Source organism: Procambarus clarkii, chromosome 1 (genome assembly GCF_040958095.1).
Source record: "Procambarus clarkii isolate CNS0578487 chromosome 1, FALCON_Pclarkii_2.0, whole genome shotgun sequence".
Lineage (NCBI taxonomy): Eukaryota > Metazoa > Arthropoda > Malacostraca > Decapoda > Cambaridae > Procambarus > Procambarus clarkii.
This window is the reverse complement of record NC_091150.1, coordinates 35,840,011-35,860,709: the sequence shown is the minus strand read 5'-3', so window position 1 is coordinate 35,860,709 and position 20,699 is coordinate 35,840,011. Positions and strand designations below refer to the sequence as shown.

The 20,699-nt window shown below is 48.7% G+C and overlaps 1 protein-coding gene across 3 annotated transcripts in view; it reads left to right on the top strand.

The window, feature by feature from the left end:
- Nucleotides 1-3,186: 3,186 nt before the first annotated feature.
- LOC123768665 (uncharacterized) overlaps nucleotides 3,187-20,699 on the top strand; it is a 75,371-nt gene continuing 57,858 nt past the window's right edge. The window contains exon 1 of one of the 3 annotated variants that reach the window (XM_045759370.2): nucleotides 3,187-3,300. The gene's annotated coding sequence lies outside the window, so the exon portion shown is untranslated. The remainder of the gene's footprint in view (nucleotides 3,301-20,699) is intronic. The other 2 variants (XM_045759453.2, XM_069333290.1) reach the window with 2 other exon arrangements.

Below are 20,699 nucleotides of genomic sequence, written 5' to 3'. Positions count from 1 at the left end.
TGAGGCCGGGCTGTGTGAGGACGGGCTGGGTGAGGCCGGGCTGTGTGAGGCTGGGCTGGGTGAGGCCGGGCTGTGTGAGGCCGGGCTGTGTGAGGTCGGGCTGGGTGAGGCCGGGCTGGGTGAGGCGGGGCTGCGTGAGGCGGGGCTGCGTGAGGCCGGGCTGGGTGAGGCCGGGCTGTGTGAGGCCGGGCTGGGTGAGGCCGGGCTGTGTGAGGCCGGGCTGGGTGAGGCCGGGCTGTGTGAGGCGGGGCTGTGTGAGGACGGGCTGCGTGAGGCCGGGCTGGGTGAGGCCGGGCTGTGTGAGGCCGGGCTGGGTGAGGCCGGGCTGTGTGAGGCGGGGCTGTGTGAGGACGGGCTGCGTGAGGCCGGGCTGCGTGAGGCCGGGCTGGGTGAGGCCGGGCTGCGTGAGGCCGGGCTGGGTGAGGCCGGGCTGTGTGAGGCGGGGCTGGGTGAGGCCGGGCTGTGTGAGGCGGGGCTGTGTGAGGACGGGCTGCACGCTACAGTAGCACGCGGGTGAACTCATCAGCCCCCCCCCCTCCCCCTACAACCTGTTGACCTTTAAATACTTACATAATAACCTTGGTTATACAAGGCCAGCACACGCATCCTCCCACACCTGGTGGGCGGGGCTACACCTCCCACACCTGGCGGGCGGGCGGGGCTACACCTCCCACACCTGGCGGGCGGGCGGGGCTACACCTCCCACACCTAGCGGGTGGGCGGGGCTACACCTCCCACACCTGGCGGGCGGGGCTACACCTCCCACACCTGGTGGGCGGGGCTACACCTCCCACACCTGGTGGGTGGGCGGGGCTACACCTCCCACACCTGGTGGGCGGGCGGGGCTACACCTCCCACACCTGGTGGGCGGGGCTACACCTCCCACACCTGGTGGGTGGGCGGGGCTACACCTCCCACACCTGGTGGGCGGGCGGGGCTACACCTCCCACACCTGGCGGGCGGGGCTACACCTCCCACACCTGGTGGGCGGGGCTACACCTCCTACACCTGGCGGGCGGGGCTACACCTCCCACACCTGGCGGGCGGGGCTACACCTCCCACACCTGGCAGGCGGGTGGGGCTACACCTCCCACACCTGGCGGGCGGGTGGGGCTACACCTCCCACACCTGGCGAGCGGGGCAAGCTACACCTCCCACACCTGGCGGGCGGGGCTACACCTCCCACACCTGGCTGGTGACATACGCAAGGGCGCCCTCATCGCCACGTGTGGAACATGGATCGTCATCGCTTCAACAAGATGATTCCGGAATTGGCTGGTTTAGTACGCGCCTGAGAGCACTCGCGCACGGCATCAGAGATACTTACACAGTCATGCACACACACATACCAGTTCGCGGTGTACATGGATATATGAAAACCACTGGAACAGGTTGCAAACAAGAGAGACATGATCATCACATACAAAATACTCGAGGGTGGGGGGGGGGGACAGACAGGGCAGACAATGGGGACATTATTTAGCTTGCATAGCAGAGGAATAAAACAGGGACACAGATGGATATTAAATAATCACATAATTAGAAAGAATGATTTTAGTGTCAGGATATTGAACCAATAGACACCGATAGACTGTTTTAATAGATTAAGAGATGGAGGTAGGCTCCATACACAGCTCTGAATATAATGACAGAGCCCAATAGACTCCGGAACCTGTGCATCAGGCCATTAAAGGATAAGAGGGTAGAATGCAAAGCCAGTACAACAAGGCCAGTGATAGTACAGAAAGGTAGAAGGCTCTCTCCCTACTCTGTACTCTATCTGGCTCGAACTACGGACTCGGATGAAGACTAATAAATAAACTCCCAAACAAACTAACAATCTTAAATGAGTGTTAATACGATTGGTGGAATGTTGAAAACAACTTTGCTACCATTGCTGCTACTATCGTTTATAGCTACTATTACTACTATTATTACTATTACTACTACTACTATTTCTACTTCTTCTACTACTACTATTTCTACTTCTACTAACTATTATTATTTCTACTACTACTACCGTAGATAATTTATCCTTTGGTTTAGAATAACTTATCAATGCTCTGTCATAATTTTACACTGGGTGTTGTGAAGGGTCCTCAGATGTACTCACCTAGTTATATTCATCTAGTTGTGCTTGCGAAGGTTGAGCTCTGGCTCTTTGGTCCCGCCTCTCAACCGTCAATCAACTGGTGTACAGGTTCCTGAGCCTACTGGGCTCTATCATATCTACACTTGAAACTGTGTATGGAGTCAGCCTCCACCACATCACTTCCTAATGCATTCCATTTATTAACTACTCTGACACTGAAAAAATTCTTTCTAACGTCTCTGTGGCTCATGTGCGAACTTGTGCTTGGGGGGGGGAGGGGGAGGTTTTTATTGGCTGCTGTCGACCTTGAGTACAAATAATACAAGTAAAACAGGCTCAGCAAAACAAGAGCCACAAGAATTTTTATGTAAAGTCAACACTATGTTGACTTTACATAAAATACATATCAAGTGTTCTTTTACAAAAAATGTGAAGACGGAGAAAACCTGAATTTAATTATGTATCTTTGCATCGTGCCGAGCTGAGGAAGTCTGACTACCGCAGCCGCTCAAACGAGGCTTGTAACAGCCAGACAATTAGGGCCTCTCCTCACTATTCCTCCTCCTTCCCACGAGCACCGCTGCTGTGCCAGGCAAGTCCACTACGGGCTCACCATAGCCCGTGCTACTTGGAACCTGTTCCGAGTAGCTGAATCTATAACAACAACAATAACATCCTCGTTCCCTCTCCTCCTCTCTCTTCCTCCTCCCCCCCCCCTCTCCTTCCCTCTCTATCCCTTCTCCCCTCTCTCTCTACTATTCCAGACTTAGTGTTAAAAAGGTTAAACAATATATATTATTGCTCTATTTTATAGCTCTATTGCTTGTGCCTTATGTGGTTACAACGAGGCGGAGAAAGTCGTGGATAAAGAGGGATTTCCACTGCTCTGGGAAGTATCCATAAGTAGTATCCTGGATACTTAGTATCCATGCAGGCTTTCGTGGGAAAACCACCGCCTTTGGAGTTTTAAAGCCTGGTCATTGGACAAGGGCCAAGCATAGCTGTCATTGGCTGAGGGCGCCACAGCTCTATACTTGGTTCATCCTGATTTGTCGTCGACCTATAAGAAGGGGTGGAGCCGGGACGCTACCTTGAAGGATGCCACAACTAAAGATTTTAGTATGAATTGGGTCAAGTGCTTGAGAGGAGCGTGGTAGTGTTGGACCACGGAGGCCCCCACAGCTGCTGACGAGAGAGCAGTGGAGAAGGTGATTGTCTGTCTGAGTTCCCTGTACAATTTTGTAGTCCATTACCGTGCCTCTTAGGGACTAGGATGTTATATTAGCTTAGGGTTAATTAATTTGCATTACTAAATAAATTTACTGTTAACTGTCTCCCGAGAATTTGTATTTCCCGTAATTATTTCTGAGATATAGATCTTGAATTGCTTTGCACATTACCTGTGATCTAATGTGCATTCTTATGAGTAAATATATTCCCTCTGTAATTCACGAAGCCAATATAGAAGGAATTCCATTCCTTCTTCTTATTCTTTCTTACCCAGTAAGTAAAAGTAAGTTTAAGTTAACTAAGCACTGGTGCTAATTGACTAGTCTCCTCCCGAGTCAATTAGTCTAATTATTAAAGTTCTAGGAGGAGTGGGTGGCGATATTTATTTGTTTTTAAAGGAGTAGTAATCTTGCCATCCATCCGGTCTCTATTGGTTGAAGAGATATCTTTAGCATCGTGGCCATTTCTCCCACCTGATAACTGGGTGCTTTAAGCATTGTACGCTGTGAGGGCGGACACTTCTCAGTTCTTTGGGATTATACAATACAATTATTACAGCCTTAGGGTTACAAATTAATAACAACCATTACAGGAATGTTACAATGGTAGCAGCCAGGTGATAGTAGTGATTACAGTGGTGACATTAGCAATCGTTACAAGCTGACGAAATCTGGCAACAGGAGCCGCTGAAGGAGACCTGACGAAGTCTGGCAACAGGAGTCGCTGAAGGAGACCTGACGAAGTCTGGCAACAGGAGCCGCTGAAGGAGACCTGACGAAGTCTGGCAACAGGAGTCGCTGAAGGAGATCTGACAAAGTCTGGCAACAGGAGTCGCTGAAGGAGACCTGACGAAGTCTGGCAACAGGAGCTGCTGAAGGAGACCTGACGAAGTCTGGCAACAGGAGCTGCTGAAGGAGACCTGACGAAGTCTGGCAACAGGAGCTGCTGAAGGAGACCTGACGAAGTCTGGCAACAGGAGCTGCTGAAGGAGACCTGACGAAGTCTGGCAACAGGAGCCACTGAAGGAGACCTGACGAAGTCTGGCAACAGGAGCCACTGAAGGAGACCTGACGAAGTCTGGCAACAGGAGCCACTGAAGCAACACCGCAGGAGGAGCCTGCCCACAGGGACTGCACGCACCGCACCGAGGGCAGGAGGCGCGGCTCAAGGCTACTCAGTGCATTGTGCGCTCCAGCCTGTCCCAACATACACCCTCGTCCCTTCAACATACACCCCCTCATCTCCCAAACATACACCCCCTCGTCCCTTCAACATACACCCCCTCATCTCCCAAACATACACCCCCTCGTCCCTTCAACATACACCCCCTCATCTCCCAAACATACACCCCCTCGTCCCTTCAACATACACCCCCTCATCTCCCAAACATACACCCTCGTCCCTTCAACATACACCCCCTCATCTCCCAAACATACACCCCCTCGTCCCTTCAACATACACCCCCTCATCTCCCAAACATACACCCCCTCGTCCCTTCAACATACACCCCCCTCATCTCCCCAACATACACCCCCGTCACCTCTACCATCAACACCCAACCAGTTCTCTTAAGTTTCCACTTTGTACAAAAAATATTTTCTCTCCCAAGAACCGTATGAACCCAAACAACCTACCTAGCCCATCGAGGCCGATAGAAGACGTTAATATTACGTTACTTTAACGCTTAATAATACGTCGTATTATGAACGGATTGGTTGGTTATAGGTGAGAGGTGAGAGAACGGGTTGCTTTATATAATTACATGTTGTCTAAAGTAGTTTGTTGTTCAATGTTCTCAGCTCCCAACACTGTGAGGGACGACTGAAGCTTACACAGCAGCGTAGGGCGCTGGTGGCTGAGTGGGACAGCACGCTGGACTCGTAATCCTAGGGGTCCGGGTTCGATCCCCGGTAATGGCAGGAACAAAATGGGCAGAGTTTTTTTTTTTTTTTTTACCCCTGATGCTCCTGTTACCTAGCAGTAAATAGGTACCTGGGAGTTAGGTAGGTGTTACGTGCTGCTTCCTGGGTGTGTGTGTGTGTGTGTGTGTGTGTGTGTGTGTGTGTTTCTGTGTGTGGGGGGGGGGGGGAATATTAGTTAGTAGTTAGTAACAGTTGATCGATTGACAGTTGAGAGGCAGGCCGAAAGAGCAGAGCTAAACCCCCGCAAGCACAACTAGGTAAAGACACACACACGCACGCGCGCGCACACACACACACACACACACACACACACACACACACACACACACACACACACACACACACACACACACACACCCTGGGGGTTACGTCCACTCCAATAATTGCGCATCAAGGTGTTCCTACACAGCCTCTGAGGTTGGTGGGTGCGGTCGAGGTCACTTGCTGCCGCTGTGCTGGTGTCAGCAGGGTTCATGACCACAGCTGGTGATATTGTACTTCCGTCAGCTCGGCCGAGAGTAGCACGGGCTTCCTCCTTCAGCTCGGCCGCTGATGGCATGGAGCTTCCTTCGTCAGCTCGGCCGCTGGTGGCATGGAGCTTCCTTCGTCAGCTCGGCCGCTGGTGGCATGGAGCTTCCTTCGTCAGCTCGGCCGCTGGTGGCATGGAGCTTCCTTCGTCAGCTCGGCCGCTGATGGCATGGAGCTTCCTTCGTCGGCTCGGCCGCTGACGACAGGGCACTTCCCGTCAGCCCTGCTGTTCACTAATATTTCGCTCTCGCTTTAGATCCCAGCCACTTGGGTTGGACGGCAGAGCGACGGTTTCGCTTCATGCAGGTCGGCGTTCAATCCCCGGCCGTCCAAGTGGTTGGACACCATCACTTACCCCCCCGACCGTCCCATCCCAAATCCTTATCCTGACCCCCTTCCCAGTGCTTATATAGTCGAAATGACTTGCCGCTTTCCCCTGATAGTTCTCTCTAGATGAAAAACCAGTAGGCTGGTTCACAGTTGTTTGGTTGAAGGGCAAACAGGATTGGGGAATCTTTTACTAATCCCATGTGTGGTTGTCTGAGGCTTAGATCAACCTCAGCCAATCGAGGAGGGGCCTCACTTGGGCCTGGTGCCTGATTGGCTGCTTTCAAGTGGCCCTGAAGCCGGACTCGACTGATTGGTTGATGAAGATTAAGCCACCCAAGAGGTGGCACCGGTATGAATGAGGCCCTGACGGCTGAGTGGACAGCGCTCGGGGTTCGTAATCCTAAGGGTGCGGGTTCTCTCCCCGGCGGTGGCGGAAACAAATGGGCAGAGTTTCTTACACCCTGATGCGCCTGTTCACCTAGCAGTAAATAGGTACCTGGAAGATAGGCAGCTGCTACGGGTTGCTTCCGGGGGATGTGTGTGTGTGTGTGTGTGTTAGGATTATAAGGATCTGCCCGAAATACTATGCGTGCTAGTGGCTGTTCAAATATGTAAGAACTCATTCTTACATTAAAAACAAAACAAAACAAAAAAAACTAGCCCGTAAGAAGCCGGACTCCTTCTAAGTCGTCATATGGGTAGGGAGGGTGGCCCTCCACGCCTCTCCCTCCCCTAGCATATCCCAGCCACGAGTGCGTGGTGGTGCTCGGACCAGGAAGCAACTCCCACAATAGTATCCTAACTTCATTGCACATCGCTCCTGGGGCTCCTCCCGCTCTTGCTTGTGACTTGCCTCGGTCCTCTCTTGCAGTTCTCGTGTCTTCACTCGAATCAATACATTTGTATCGCCTATAAACGTGAAATTAAATATTTCACTTGTTAAGTCGTTAATGTGAATTAGAAATAAGATGGAGTCTAAGGCAGACTTCTGTTCCAGATTCTGTCAAATCACTTTTATTTTCGATACTGTTTTCGATTAAGGCTTTACAGGATTTTTAGGATTAGGATTTTAGGAATTATTAGGATTTTAGGATATACAGGATTACAGGAAGGCTTTACAGGATTATATTAAGGATTATACAGTTTTCGATTCAGGGCACGACTTCAGGCAGGGCGGTCCAGGGAGCAGGTCGGCCGAGCGGACAGCACGCGGGACTCGTGATCCTGTGGTCCTGGGTTCGATCCCTGGCGCCGGCGAGAAACAATGGGCAGAGGTTCTTTCACCCTATGCCCCTGTTATCTAGCAGTAAAATAGGTACCTGGGTGTTAGTCAGCTGTCACGGGCTGCTTCCTGGGGGTGGAGGCCTGGTCGAGGACCGGGCCGCGGGGACACTAAAAAGCCCCGAAATCATCTCAAGATAACCTCAAGATAGGGCATTCAAGGGTCCGTGCCCGCATGCTGCGCACTCCGTCCCCCCCCCCCCCTCCCCCGCACTCCCTCCCCCCCCCCCCGGGCCGTGGTGTAGGATATCCGTCCGTGGGATATGTAAACCTGCTTCTTTCTTCCGTCATGACTTGCAATCATTTCTACCATTCCTAACCTTGTGTGTGTGACTCTGCCGAGTCACTGACTTGTTACTGTTACTGTTACTGTTACCTTGTTACTGACCTGTGTGCTCACAGTGTTCTAACTCGTGGCACAGAGCACCATGTGACGTTACTGCTACTGTTCACAGGACTCACCAGGAGACACTCAACATTTCCGGACCCGACACTTTATGGGGAAGTATCATCACTCTCACAGATTATATCTTTTTAATCTCCTGGGATGTAATGGTTTAGTGTTGACACCTAGTGTCATGCCAGGGGCCAGATTCACGAAAGCACTTACGCAAGCACTTACGAACCAGTACATCTTTTCTCCATCTTTGGCGGCTTTGTTTCCAATTATTAAGCAGTTAATGAGCTCCGAAGCACCAGGAGGCTGTTTATAACAATAACAACAGTTGAATGGGAAGTTTTCATGCTTGTAAACTGTTTAATAAATGTAACCAAAGCCGTCAAAGTTTAAGGAAAGATGTACACGTTTGTAAGTGCTTGCATAAGTGCTTTCGTGAATCTAGCCCCCTGGAGGTCGCTGAGTACTTCAGATATCCTCATCAAGTCCCTGTAGGTCGTTGGGTACATATCGCTGGTTCTACTCACATACCCTCAGATATCTTACCCAGGACCCACACGCCTGGGGCGCCGGGTTCTCCCGACATTCTCAACAGGTACCGCCCTACAGCTCAAGACAGTATACGTGGTTGCACTGAGGAAGTTGGTGCAGCCCCCAAGGTGGCCAACCATGACGGACCAGTCACCTGGCTCTCGCGGGGTTATCAGATTATTTTTAACCTGCGTGAAGCAGCTGCTGAAAGGTTAGGAGTCAGTCTTGGTGTACTCAAGTTTGAGTTGGATAACTGTGGTCATGATGGAAGGAGCTGGAGGTTATGTTACCATCTGGCTGAGCCACACCCTGCGCCATCTGGCTGAGCCACACCCTGCGCCACCTGGCTGACAGCCACACCCTGCGCCATCTGGCTGACAGCCACACCCTGCGCCACCTGGCTGACAGCCACACACTGCGCCATCTGGCTGACAGCCACACCCTGCGCCATCTGGCTGACAGCCACACACTGCGCCACCTGGCTGAGCCACACACTGGACCACCTCACTTACTGCCTTGAACTCATCTTCCTGCTCCAACATTGCCTCTTTCAAGGTTATCTTATTATATGATTTAATGTGTCTCCCTCTCACTCCCCTCCTGTCTCTCTCTCTCTCTCTCTCTCTCTCTCTCTCTCTCTCTCTCTCTCTCTCTCTCTCTCTCCCTCTCCCTCTCTCTCTCCCTCTCTCTCTCTCTCTCTCTCTCTCTCTCTCCCTCTCTCTCTCTCTCTCTCTCTCTCTCTCTCTCTCTCTCTCTCTCTCTCTCTCTCTCTCTCTCTCTCTCTCTCTCTCTCTCTCTCTCCCTCTCTCTCTCTCTCTCTCTCTCTCTCTCTCTCTCTCTCTCTCTCTCTCTCTCTCTCTCTCTCTCTCTCTCTCTCCCTCTCTCTCTCTCTCTCTCTCCCTCTCTCTCTCTCTCTCTCTCTCTCTCTCTCTCTCTCTCTCTCTCTCTCTCTCTCTCTCTCTCTCTCTCTCTCCCCCTCTCTCTCTCTCTCTCTCTCTCTCTCTCTCTCTCTCTCTCTCTCTCTCTCTCCCTCTCCCTCTCCCTCTCTCTCTCTCTCTCTCTCTCTCCACCAACCACTTGGGCTGGACGGTAGAGCGACGACCTCGCTTCATGCAGGTCGGCGTTCAATCCCCCGACTGTCCACAAGTAGTTGGGCACCATTCCTTCTTCCCCCCCCCCCATCCCATCCCATCCCAAATCCTTATCCTGATTCTTTCCAAGTGCTATATATATATAATAGATATATATAATAATATATAGCTATTAGCTATATAATAGCGTATTGTCGGGGACAGGAAGCCTGAGTATGTAATGGGGGGGGGATTTGATTCTCAGGCAGTGACTCACAATTGAGGGGTCCTCTGACATCCCCCCTATTGTGTGACGAGAATGAAGTCAAACGTACTACTAGGAGACTGAGGCATGCTGATCCTTTAAAACAGATGAAAGAAGTAAAGTAACTGTAGATTATATTGAGATATTTGGTATCGTTTGTCAAGTTGATGATGTCACTAAGATTTCTTTCACACACCATCTCTTGTCTTGGACTACGTGGTGGCGTTTGCGCAACCCGTTCTCGCATTTTCTTTAAGTCAATATTGACTTATTAAATAAGTGCATATGTGACATACTAATTTATTGTGAATATTTCAGTTTACCTTGAAAAGCTTCATATAAAACACCGACCTTACCTAACCTTCTTAGAAGAGAACGGGTTGGTTTGCGTACTGTTTCATCATAACTCTTGTAATGGTTTTCAAAACTTGATATTATATCAAGTAACGAGTATATACAACTGATTATATATCAATTATATATAATTATATATATATTTCAGATATATACACAATGAAAGATCAGACCTTCCACTGTGCTTTGGAGGGAGAATTTCCCAATAAAGAGTAGCCACCTTTGTATTGTTTGATCACAAAGTAACAAAGTAGAACCCTCACTATCTCAGTTGGTTGGGTGTTCCCTTCCTAGTTCACAGGTGAACACCAGAACAGATTTCAAGACAGATATTCAGATTGAAGAACCTTCTCATTCAAAAGTTCAAGAGTAGGTAGTCTCTTGAACTTTTAATACCCGGTAGCCTCCCACAGAGAGCTATACCCCGGTAGTCTCCCACAGAGAGCTATACCCCGGTAGTCTCCCACAGAGAGCTATACCCCGGTAGTCTCCCACAGAGAGCTATACCCCGGTATAGCATCCTACAGAGAGCTATACCCCGGTAGTCTCCCACAGAAAGCTATACCCCGGTAGCCTTCCACAGAGAGCTATACCCAATAGCCTCCGACAGAGAGCTATACCCCGTTATAGCCTCCCACAGAGAGCTATACCCCGGTATAGCCTCCCACAGAGAGCTATACCCCGGTATAGCCTCCCACAGAGAGCTATACCCCGGTATAGCCTCCCACAGAGAGCTATACCCCGGTATAGCCTCCCACAGAGAGCTATACCCCGGTATAGCCTCCCACAGAGAGCTAATCTCGAAACACTGTCGGGCCGGACTACGTGACTCTCTAAACAGCCGAGACAGAAAACCTTGCCCAGATAAATTGTGTGTGTGTGTGTGTGTGTGTGTGTGTGTGTGTGTGTGTGTGTGTGTGTGTGTGTGTGTGTGTGTGTGTGTGTGTGTGTGTGTGTAAGGTGGTGTATTGTTGTACACGCGAGAGTGTAAATGTGAGGGCTACGGTCTGAGTGGTGTAGCCTTTCTGATCTCAATGACTCAGCTCATGTTGATATATATATATATATATATATATATATATATATATATATATATATATATATATATATATATATATATATATAGTTTTTTTACTTATATTCATAAATGTCAAGTACGTAATGAAAAATAATTCTCAGCTATTAATGATCTAATGTGCACTTACCTCTATATGAAAGTAGCTGATATATGTCTTAATTAATGATGTCCTGGAGTGGGCACTCAGTGGATAGGAGTGAAGGGCACTCATTGGATAGAAGTGAAGGGCACTCATTAGATAGAAGTGAAGGGAATTCACTGGATAGATTAGTCATGATTCACATGTTATCGGTAGTGGAGGTAACAATTTAGCAAGTCTAAATATATCAATACTATAAGTGAGAATGTCTGAGTATCTGTCTATCTGTCTGTCCAAAGGTTGGGGGGACAGACGCTCGCGGCTAGCCTCACCCAACTTTGCGTGGGAAAGGAGGTATGGAACGTACATAGGCTGGTCGGGGTAGGCTTACGTTAAATTATCTAAGAAATATTAGCATTTACAGAGGCACATCAGGTGATTTTCATAGTCAAATGTGAAATATTACGCGTGATTTCCCTAGAGTTTTTAGTCATTGTAAAAATATATTTTCTGAGAGACCCATGGAGTCGTTTCAGTGCTTCTTAACAATAAATATTCTGAGAGATGGGTAAGAGTAGGGAAAAGCAGAGGAGGACGATGGGGGGCACGAATGGGTAGACCAAAAAATGGGAAGAGCGGGGGGGGGGGGTCAAGGGAGAGATATGATGAAGAGTGGGCAAGAGAAGAAAAGGGAGGAGAGAGAGAAAGAAAGGGACCCAGGTGAAGCCCGCTACCCATTTTCTCTCTATATATATAAATGGAAATGTCTGTTCGAGCACAGCACGCAGCCCCGCTCCTGTGCCAGGTAAGTCCACTACGGGCTCACCATAGCCCGTGCTACTGAGAACTATTTGTTCCGAGAAGCTGTAGCTGAAGCAACATCAACTGTCTGTTGGAGGTTGGAGAGTAGAGGGGGAGGAAGGGGACGGGTACAGAGGTGGTGGTGAGGGGACAGGTAAGAGGTAAGAGGATAGGAGAAGAGGATCGGGAAAGAGAAGAGAGAGAGGAGTGTGACTGGAGGAGAGAGAGAGGGAGGGGGGGAGTGGGGAGGGCGAGAGACCCGGATGTAGATGTGAAATATACAGCGCCGAGTCCATAGACTTAGCTGTTTGAATAACTGATTTGAAAATATGGCCCTGTATGACTAACCATCCTGCGAGATGGGGACTTTTAGTACCACTGCTGCCTTATTGACTCTTGTGTTGATGATATCCTCATAATACACCCAGAGTCTGTCAGGGCAGATTACTGATCACGTGCCTCTGTATGACTAACCATCCTGTGTGATGGGGATTTTAGCATCACGTAGCTAGCTTTTTGACACACTGTATTCTACTGTATTATAGCTGCACAAATGCAGTTGTACCTAAACGTGTTAATAAAATATAAAATGCATTCTGCGAGCTTCCTTTTGCTTACAGTCGAACACTTCGTCCTCCTAACAGAACGACGCATTTTGAAGCATACTCTACCCAAGGCCAAAAATTGTCGTACTATAAAATGGAAGCGGCTCTCAAAATTGACATACTGTCCCGTTTTCTGTTTTAGGTCCTCTGGTAGTTTAGGATAATGGCACTTGAGTACGACAGTTTCTTGACGCTGAGAACCTTAAGAGAACTGTACTGGACAGAGATATTGAGGAGGGAAGGGCTACAGTTGAGAGGGAAATGAAGGGCGGTGGGGGGGGGGGGGGAGGGAGGTGGGTAGGGGCCATCTTCTTGAGGTTATCTTGAGATGATTTCGGGGCTTTAGTGTCCCCGCGGCCCTGTCCTCAACCAGGCCTCCACCCCCAGGAAGCAGGCCGTGACAGCTGACTAACTCCCAGGTACCTATTTACTGCTAGGTAACAGGGGCATTAGGGTGAAAGAAACTCTGTCCATTGTTTCTCCCCGGCGCCCGGGATCGAGCCCGGGACCTCAGGATCACGCGTCCAGTGTTCTGTCCCCTCAGCCGCCGGCTGAGGGGAGTCCCCACACCACTCTCCCCCACCCATGGAGAGGGGGGTGGGGGGAATGAGTGGTGTGGGGAGACCAGAGGGGGGGGAGGGGGAGGGGAAGAAGGGGTGCAGCCAGACCTTAACAATGTTCCCTCTATGGCTATTGGCTCTTCAGTGGCTCTTAAGTGTCGGCTCGAAGCCCCGAGTCGCGCTGGGTACGACCACGGTGACCACGCTGACCTTCTGAGTGGTCCAGCAGCGAGGCCATGGTCAAGAGCAGATGGTCCCCGAAACGGCCGCAAGAGGGCGGGAGGGGGGGGGTCAATGGCCCTGGTCACACAACCCATCTTCGTGTTACAATGGACAAGACCTCTCAGACGCCTCCAAGAGCAGTTCCTGAGTATAACTATTAGTAAACACTCAAGTTATTATTAGTATTATCGGTACATGTCTATTCACGACTATTGAACTATTACTAGCCCTTCATAGGACTCACTTAAGGGGAGTATTAAGGACAACAGGGGAAAAAAGCACCAAACTCCCTCCACCTTAGATGCAACCAACAGGCAGGTTTGATCATTTTACAAAAAAAAAAACAGATCTACAAAAAACTTGAAGGTATATGTACCCATGTGCCCAGAATGTGTACCCATGCCCAGAAGACACGCCGGACTTTTGATGGGGATATGCAGTTCTTTATGTACCCAGTCCTGAGAGCTTCAGTGAGCAATAACTGCTATTATTATTATTATTATTAATATTATTATTATTATTATAAGTATTATTATTAATTTTATTATTATTATTATTATTATTGCTATATAGGTACTTATTTACGAAGGTCTCATGTGGGAAATGCCAAAGACTTTCTGGCAGTGTAATAATGTGCAGTCTGCTTATCCTACTATTTTTTGCAGGAGAGCAGGATACTCTTGTTGAACTGTTGTACGTTTTCCAGACATTACTTTCCTTTCCCGAACCTTTATTGTGTGTGGAGTGGTTCTTCTTCTTCCTCTCTCTCTCTCTCTCTCTCTCTCTCTCTCTCTCTCTCTCTCTCTCTCTCTCTCTGCTGTCTGGGTACCAGTCATGGGGGGTCATTGCTAGTGGTTTGTACAGTGTTTCAGCAGTTTGCATAAGGAGCTGTGGTGAGATGGCTGTCGGGGTTCCTGTGAGGCGTCACGTCCCTGCAGCTCCCCCTTAACCCCATAACCCCACCCACACACCCCCCACACCCCATTCCCCCTCCACCCCCACCTTCTTCAGTCACTACCACCATCCTCGGGTCCGTCTCAGGAGCACCCATGTCTCCCTAGTCATCTGCGTGGGTCTACCTGTGCCACTACGAAGCCTCGTGGCTGTGTTCCATGTAATTCTTCACATATTTCTCTGTCATTCGGCGTTAACTCACGTGTCTTCATAAGAGGGCAGACGAGAGCCCTCTTGTCTGATGACGAGAGCTGACATATGCATCCAGTATTACTCTTTTGTGACGGACGACCAATTCTGTAATCGCGTAGATATCGCCTGATATTGACGTCGCAAACGCACCCAACTCCTCCACCTAACTTTACCTAGACCTAAATATTCCCAAGGCCTAACTAAGCTTGGCTTAGGAACGAGTTGCGTCGTAACTACAGGAGAACGGGTTGCGTCTGAACGACAGGAGGACAGGTTGCGTCAGAACGACAGGAGGACAGGTTGCGTCAGAACGACAGGAGGACAGGTTGCGTCAGAACGACAGGAAGACGGGTTGCGTCAGAACGACAGGAGGACAGGTTGCGTCAGAACGACAGGAGGACAGGTTGCGTCAGAACGACATGAGGACAGGTTGCGTCAGAACGACAGGAGGACAGGTTGCGTCAGAACGACATGAGGACAGGTTGCGTCAGAACCACAGGAAGATGTGTTGCGTCGAAACGAAGGGACGGGTTGCATCAGAACGACAAGATGATGAATTGCGTCACCACGACAGGACAGTGATTTAGACAGGAGGCTATATAGGCTCCGTCACGACATACTCCGCGACACTGACTGGAGGACGGGTGTTCCGTCACATCTGGACAGATTCCGTCACGACCAGGAGGACGGGTCGCCTCAAAAGGTGAACACGTTCTTTGCCCAACTGTTTCTTCTTCGTCTTCTCACTTTACAAAAAAAAAAGTTATGCTTTTGGCTCGTCATTTTCCCGAGCACAAAAGCCAAGCTTTTTTTTTTTGTCCCTCAAGTGTTACGTAATTTGATTCCTGAGCCTTGAATAAAAGGTGTTTGTTTGTTTTGTTTGTTTTTTGCTGTTGACAATATCATTAGTGTTTACACTGCAGCAGGTCTTCCCTGGAAACACAAACCGTAACTGTCTCTATTTTCTGCATGTCACAACTTGCAATAAAGTTGTTACAACTTGTAATAAAGTTGTTACATCTTGGCTTAACGTGTTTATGACGAAGTAGAACGTTGTTACAACATGCTATATTGGTTGTTATAACTGGTTAGGTGTTAAAAAACTTGTTCGAACGTTGTAGCAACGTCGTAGTTTCGGTGTGTGTGTTTGGCGGGTTCTGACTAATGTTAAGAGAGTAACATATATGAGTAACATCATTATTACTTTCAGAATCATAATAATATTTAAATTTGACTTTGGAGCAGTAAAGTTAATACAGTGAACCCAACCATCTCTTTCTTGTAAAATTTCTGTGGCTGTGTCATAGAAACCAAGTAGATCTCTTACACAGGATCTTCCTGTTTGTTCGACTGAAAAGTCCACGAAAGTGAAGTGGTGAGCACACCCGCGCATTCTCTCAACACCCAAGGTGATACTCCATCCAGGCCAACTGTCTTGTGCTTACTTAGCTCCTTGAGCATTTTATTTTTCCCACTTCGTCTCAGTACACTTCTATGTGATTTTCTGATATTTGTAATTGTGTCCAGTTCTCTGGAATCTACATTTTGAATAAACCCACTTTGAATTGTTCGTTTAGTGTTTCACACATTTCCTTTTCGTTTTCAGTGAATGTGTTCCCCTATTTTTCAACCTCGGAATTTTATTCTTTACCTACAATTTACTTTTTAATGAAATGGTATAAATGGCCTGGATCTGTTTCACAATTATCCTCAATCACTTTCTCAAAATGACTTTCTGCCTCTCTCTCTCTCTCTCTCTCTCTCTCTCTCTCTCTCTCATGACTGTCGTGTAGTTGTTTCTTGTTTCTTTGTGTGGCTGGTGTGCCCTTGGGGGTGCTGGCTGACCGAAGGTACGATAACCTTTAATGGCGCCCGGAGCCACGGTGCTGGCTGGCGTGCACCACCGCGCAAGTCATGCAGGTCGGGCATAGTCGTATAGTCACGCCCCAGAATTACGATACAGCTAATGTGTACCCGGAGAGCCAAGCTGGGCGTCCACACACACACACACACACACACACACACACACACACACACACACACACACACACACACACACACACACACACACACACACACACACACACACATCTGCTGCGTCTAGTGGACGCTGTATAGTCGTATTAATTTAGTTTGTTGTACTTTTTTCTATTGTAAATTTGGGGTTTGAGGGAGATTTATTTTATTATTTTATTTATTTATATATACAAGGTGCATTGGGTTTGTGAGAGTACCATTGGTGAGTAAAAAACATTGGTGTTTTTACATTCTTGCAAAGCCGGTAACACGCATAGTGCTTCGGGCAGGATTTTTTGTATGGTTTAAGAAAAACATAAAATTGTGTTTGGTGTTCACGATGGTGTCTAACCTACGCTTGAAACAATCAAAAGATCCCGCGTCTATATTACGTTAGCCGGTCATCTGTTCCACAAATCAACAAACACTGTTTCCAAACCAGTATTTACCCAGGTCTTTCCTGAATCAAAAACTTATCAAGCTCTTCTCTAGTAAATACGTAGTAATTACTTCGTTCTAGTAAATACGTAGTAATTACTAGAACGTAGTAGTTATTGAAAATGCCACCCAATTACCCCCATTAATCACCTTCCCTATCATTTTTCAATGGTCGAGTTTGATACATCTGACAGTCGCCATACTGAGTCTTGGCTTCCTTTGCTTTCATTTTTTTTTTAACATTTATTGCTAGTTTGACAAATTGACGGTCTAGAGGGAGTTTATCATTCTTAAATTACCATCTTATTTTCCCATACTCATATGTTTATGCATTTTGGATCGACGATGAGTCACAATAACGTGACTTGAAGATCTGAGTACTAAACCATTCACACCAGAAGATGGGTTCTGACTTCTCTTCACAATCATCACACCAGTCATCAATCATCATCATCACACCTTCACAATCATCACACCAGTCATCAATCATCATCATCACACCTTCACAATCATCACACCAGTCATCAATCATCATCATCACACCTTCACAATCATCACACCAGTCATCAATCATCATCACCAGACTCATCACAATCTCACTAATACCCTTCGTCCTCTTGACGTAAAGCTCGTCTCTAGACAAACTTACATTCTTCGTAATAATGTGGTTCACACTTCTCCTGCTGGTGGTGTCTACTCCCACTCCTGTTCGTCTTGTCCTCTCCAATACTTTGGGGAAACTGGCCGTATACCAAATGACAGACTTAAGGAACACAGAAGGAGTGTTAAGTCTGCTGACACAAACAATGCTCTCTTCCGTCATGTGAGGGATTCTAATCATCCTATTGATCTTGAGGTTATCTTGAGATGATTTCGGGGCTTTTAGTGTCCCCGCGGCCCGGTCCTCGACCAGGCCTCCACCCCCAGGAAGCAACCCGTGACAGCTGACTAACACCCAGGTACCTATTTTACTGCTAGGTAACAGGGGCATAGGGTGAAAGAAACTCTGCCCATTGTTTCTCGCCGGCGCCTGGGATCGAACCCAGGACCACAGGATCACAAGTCCCGCGTGCTGTCCGCTCGGCCGACCGGCTCCCTGCTCTCCGGCCGACCGGCTCTCTTGTTGAATCGGCTCTGATACACAACATACCCAAGGGAGCCGGTCGGCCGAGCGGACAGCACACTGGACTTGTGATCCTGTGGTCCTGGGTTCGATCCCAGGCGCCGGCGAGAAACAATGGGCAGAGTTTCTTTCACCCTATGCTCCTGTTACCTAGCAGTAAAATAGGTACCTGAGTGTTAGTCAGCTGTCACGGGCTGCTTCCTGGGGGTGGAGGCCTGGTCGAGGATCGGGCCGCGGGGACACTAAAAAATCCCCGAAATCATCTCAAGATAACCTCAAGATAACATGAACCTGAGTCCTGGCTTTGTTGCTCTTGACTCTCCCCTTGCTCCTATTATTACCCCCCCCCCCTTTACACCCTTTATTACACCTACCCCTTCCGTACCCTTCGTCCTTGCTCTCACCTTCCTCTATTATTTCCTCTTCCTCACCTCCCTCTTACCTTACTATTCACGCCCGTGCCACCTCTTGGGTGGCTCAACCTTCATCAATCATCAACCTCGCGCCCGTCACAATGACTTTTTGACGGGAGACATCTCCCGTCACGCAGGGTGCAGTTGGACCTCCACAGATCTCCAGTATCAGCTAATGATACTGGTAATGGCTCAAAAGAGTCACCACTTACGGGCTATTCATGCCCGTGCCACCTTTTGGGTGGCTTAATCTTCATCAATCAATCATTACAATGACTTGATGATGGTCCACGATGGACCGAAACGTCGTCGTCTCCTCATCTTCTGATGTGTAGTTTAGTTATAATTCTGAGGGTCTGAGTTAATAAAGTTATTGGGCTTTACTAAGAATGTTGTTAAATTAGTTACTAGACTCTACATTGAGAAAACCCACAGGAGCCGTGATGACGATTCGAAACTATGCGCTTGAAGGACTCTACAGTGTTATCTAGGGGGTCACGTCGAGGTTCACCTGCCTTACAGGTGAACTCAACACGTCAACAAGCAGCCTCACAGAACTCCAATACCCACAGTTTTCTCTCATGCAGCTGCCTAACCTGTTCCGCCAACAGCCACAAACCTGTCCTGATGGCAGCCGAGCCCCATATAACCCCCTTAGCTAGGCCAACAACCACACACGTCTCCCCTTTGACGTCTCCCCTTGACGTCTTCCCTTGACGGTTCCTCGTCACCTGCTCGAGAGGGTCAATATCTTCCCGGATTTCCTGCACCGTAAATATCAATACTCACTTTCGTTAATGTTATATTTGTGATTTTTTTGTTATCATCGGAGAGAAGCGGACCCGGTGCGTGTGAGTGTGAGGTGCGCAGTGTGGCTCCGGGTGGCTGTGATAAAAACCAGATCTTGGAATCAAGGGAGTAATTGTCCTCGGAACCAAGGTCAGCGGGCCATGGTGTTTCACCTGCTCCTGCACCAAGGTTTTCCCCGGTCATTTACTGTGCTTCACGACTGTCAAGCTGGGGCAGCTGCAACACTGTCAAGCTGGAGGGGGAGGGGGGCAGCTGCAACACTGTCAAGCTGGAGGGGGAGGGGGGCAGCTGCAACACTGTCAAGCTGGGGGGGGGCAGCTAAAACACTGTCAAGCTGGAGGAGCAGCTGCAACACTGTCAAGGGGGAGCAGCTGCAACACTGTCAAGCTGGAGGGGCAGCTAAAACACTGTCAAGCTGGGGGGCAGCTGCAACACTGGGCAAGCTGGAAGCTAGCAACAGCTGCGCACCACTGTCAAGGAAACAATGTAAGACATTCTTTCTACCGCCATGACCCGTCTTACACGCGCCGTGACATACACTCCACCACTATAAGCTTAACTCAAAGTCTAATTCGGATCGAAGGGCGTGTCAGGCTTATCCTGTGATGCATTATGGGGTTAGTAAAGGATGGGGGGGACTCAGGTGATACACTGCCTCGGGGGAGTGGGAGCCCTTCTCACAGCACTATACACTGCCTCGGAGAAGCAGGGGCCCTTCTCCCAGGCCTCTGCCATAAGTGGTTGAGAGCTGTACAATAATCACCAGATTACTGCATCGCTGCGCCCCTCTCCCCTGCTCACAATGCATGTAATAACAGCAGACCAATATGGTCCTGCGAGTATTAATGTTCTGCTGTCATTGCTGTATTGCCGGGGGAAGCGGATGTATTGTTGTAATCATCATTAGAGTTGAATACAGGAAACACGACCACCCCCAAACGAGTCTTAATAGCATGTAAAATGCAGCCACGGACTTCCCTCGCCACGTGATCCTTGAGTAATTGAGTGATCCTTGAGTGAAAGGTACTGCACGAGTCATTACAAAAGAAATTGTATCTTTCATGGTTATACAGCTGCTATTGTTCCTCGTGGCTTTACGGGACAAAAATTGCGTTCCGTAATACTAGTATATACTAGGTATATAACTAGGTATACTAGTTCCAAAAATAAGAGGTATGACTTACGAGGAAAGGTGGCGTGAATTGCACCACACGTCGCTGGAAAACAGATGAGTTAGGGGGAGACATGATTACCAAATACAAAATTTAGCAGGGAAATTGACGGGGTAAAAACAGAATATTTAACACGGGTGGTACTGGCACAAGGTGACACAGGTGAAAAGTGAGTACCTAAACGAACCACAGAGAAATTAGAAGCATTTTTTTTCAGTGTCAAAGTTGTTAATAAA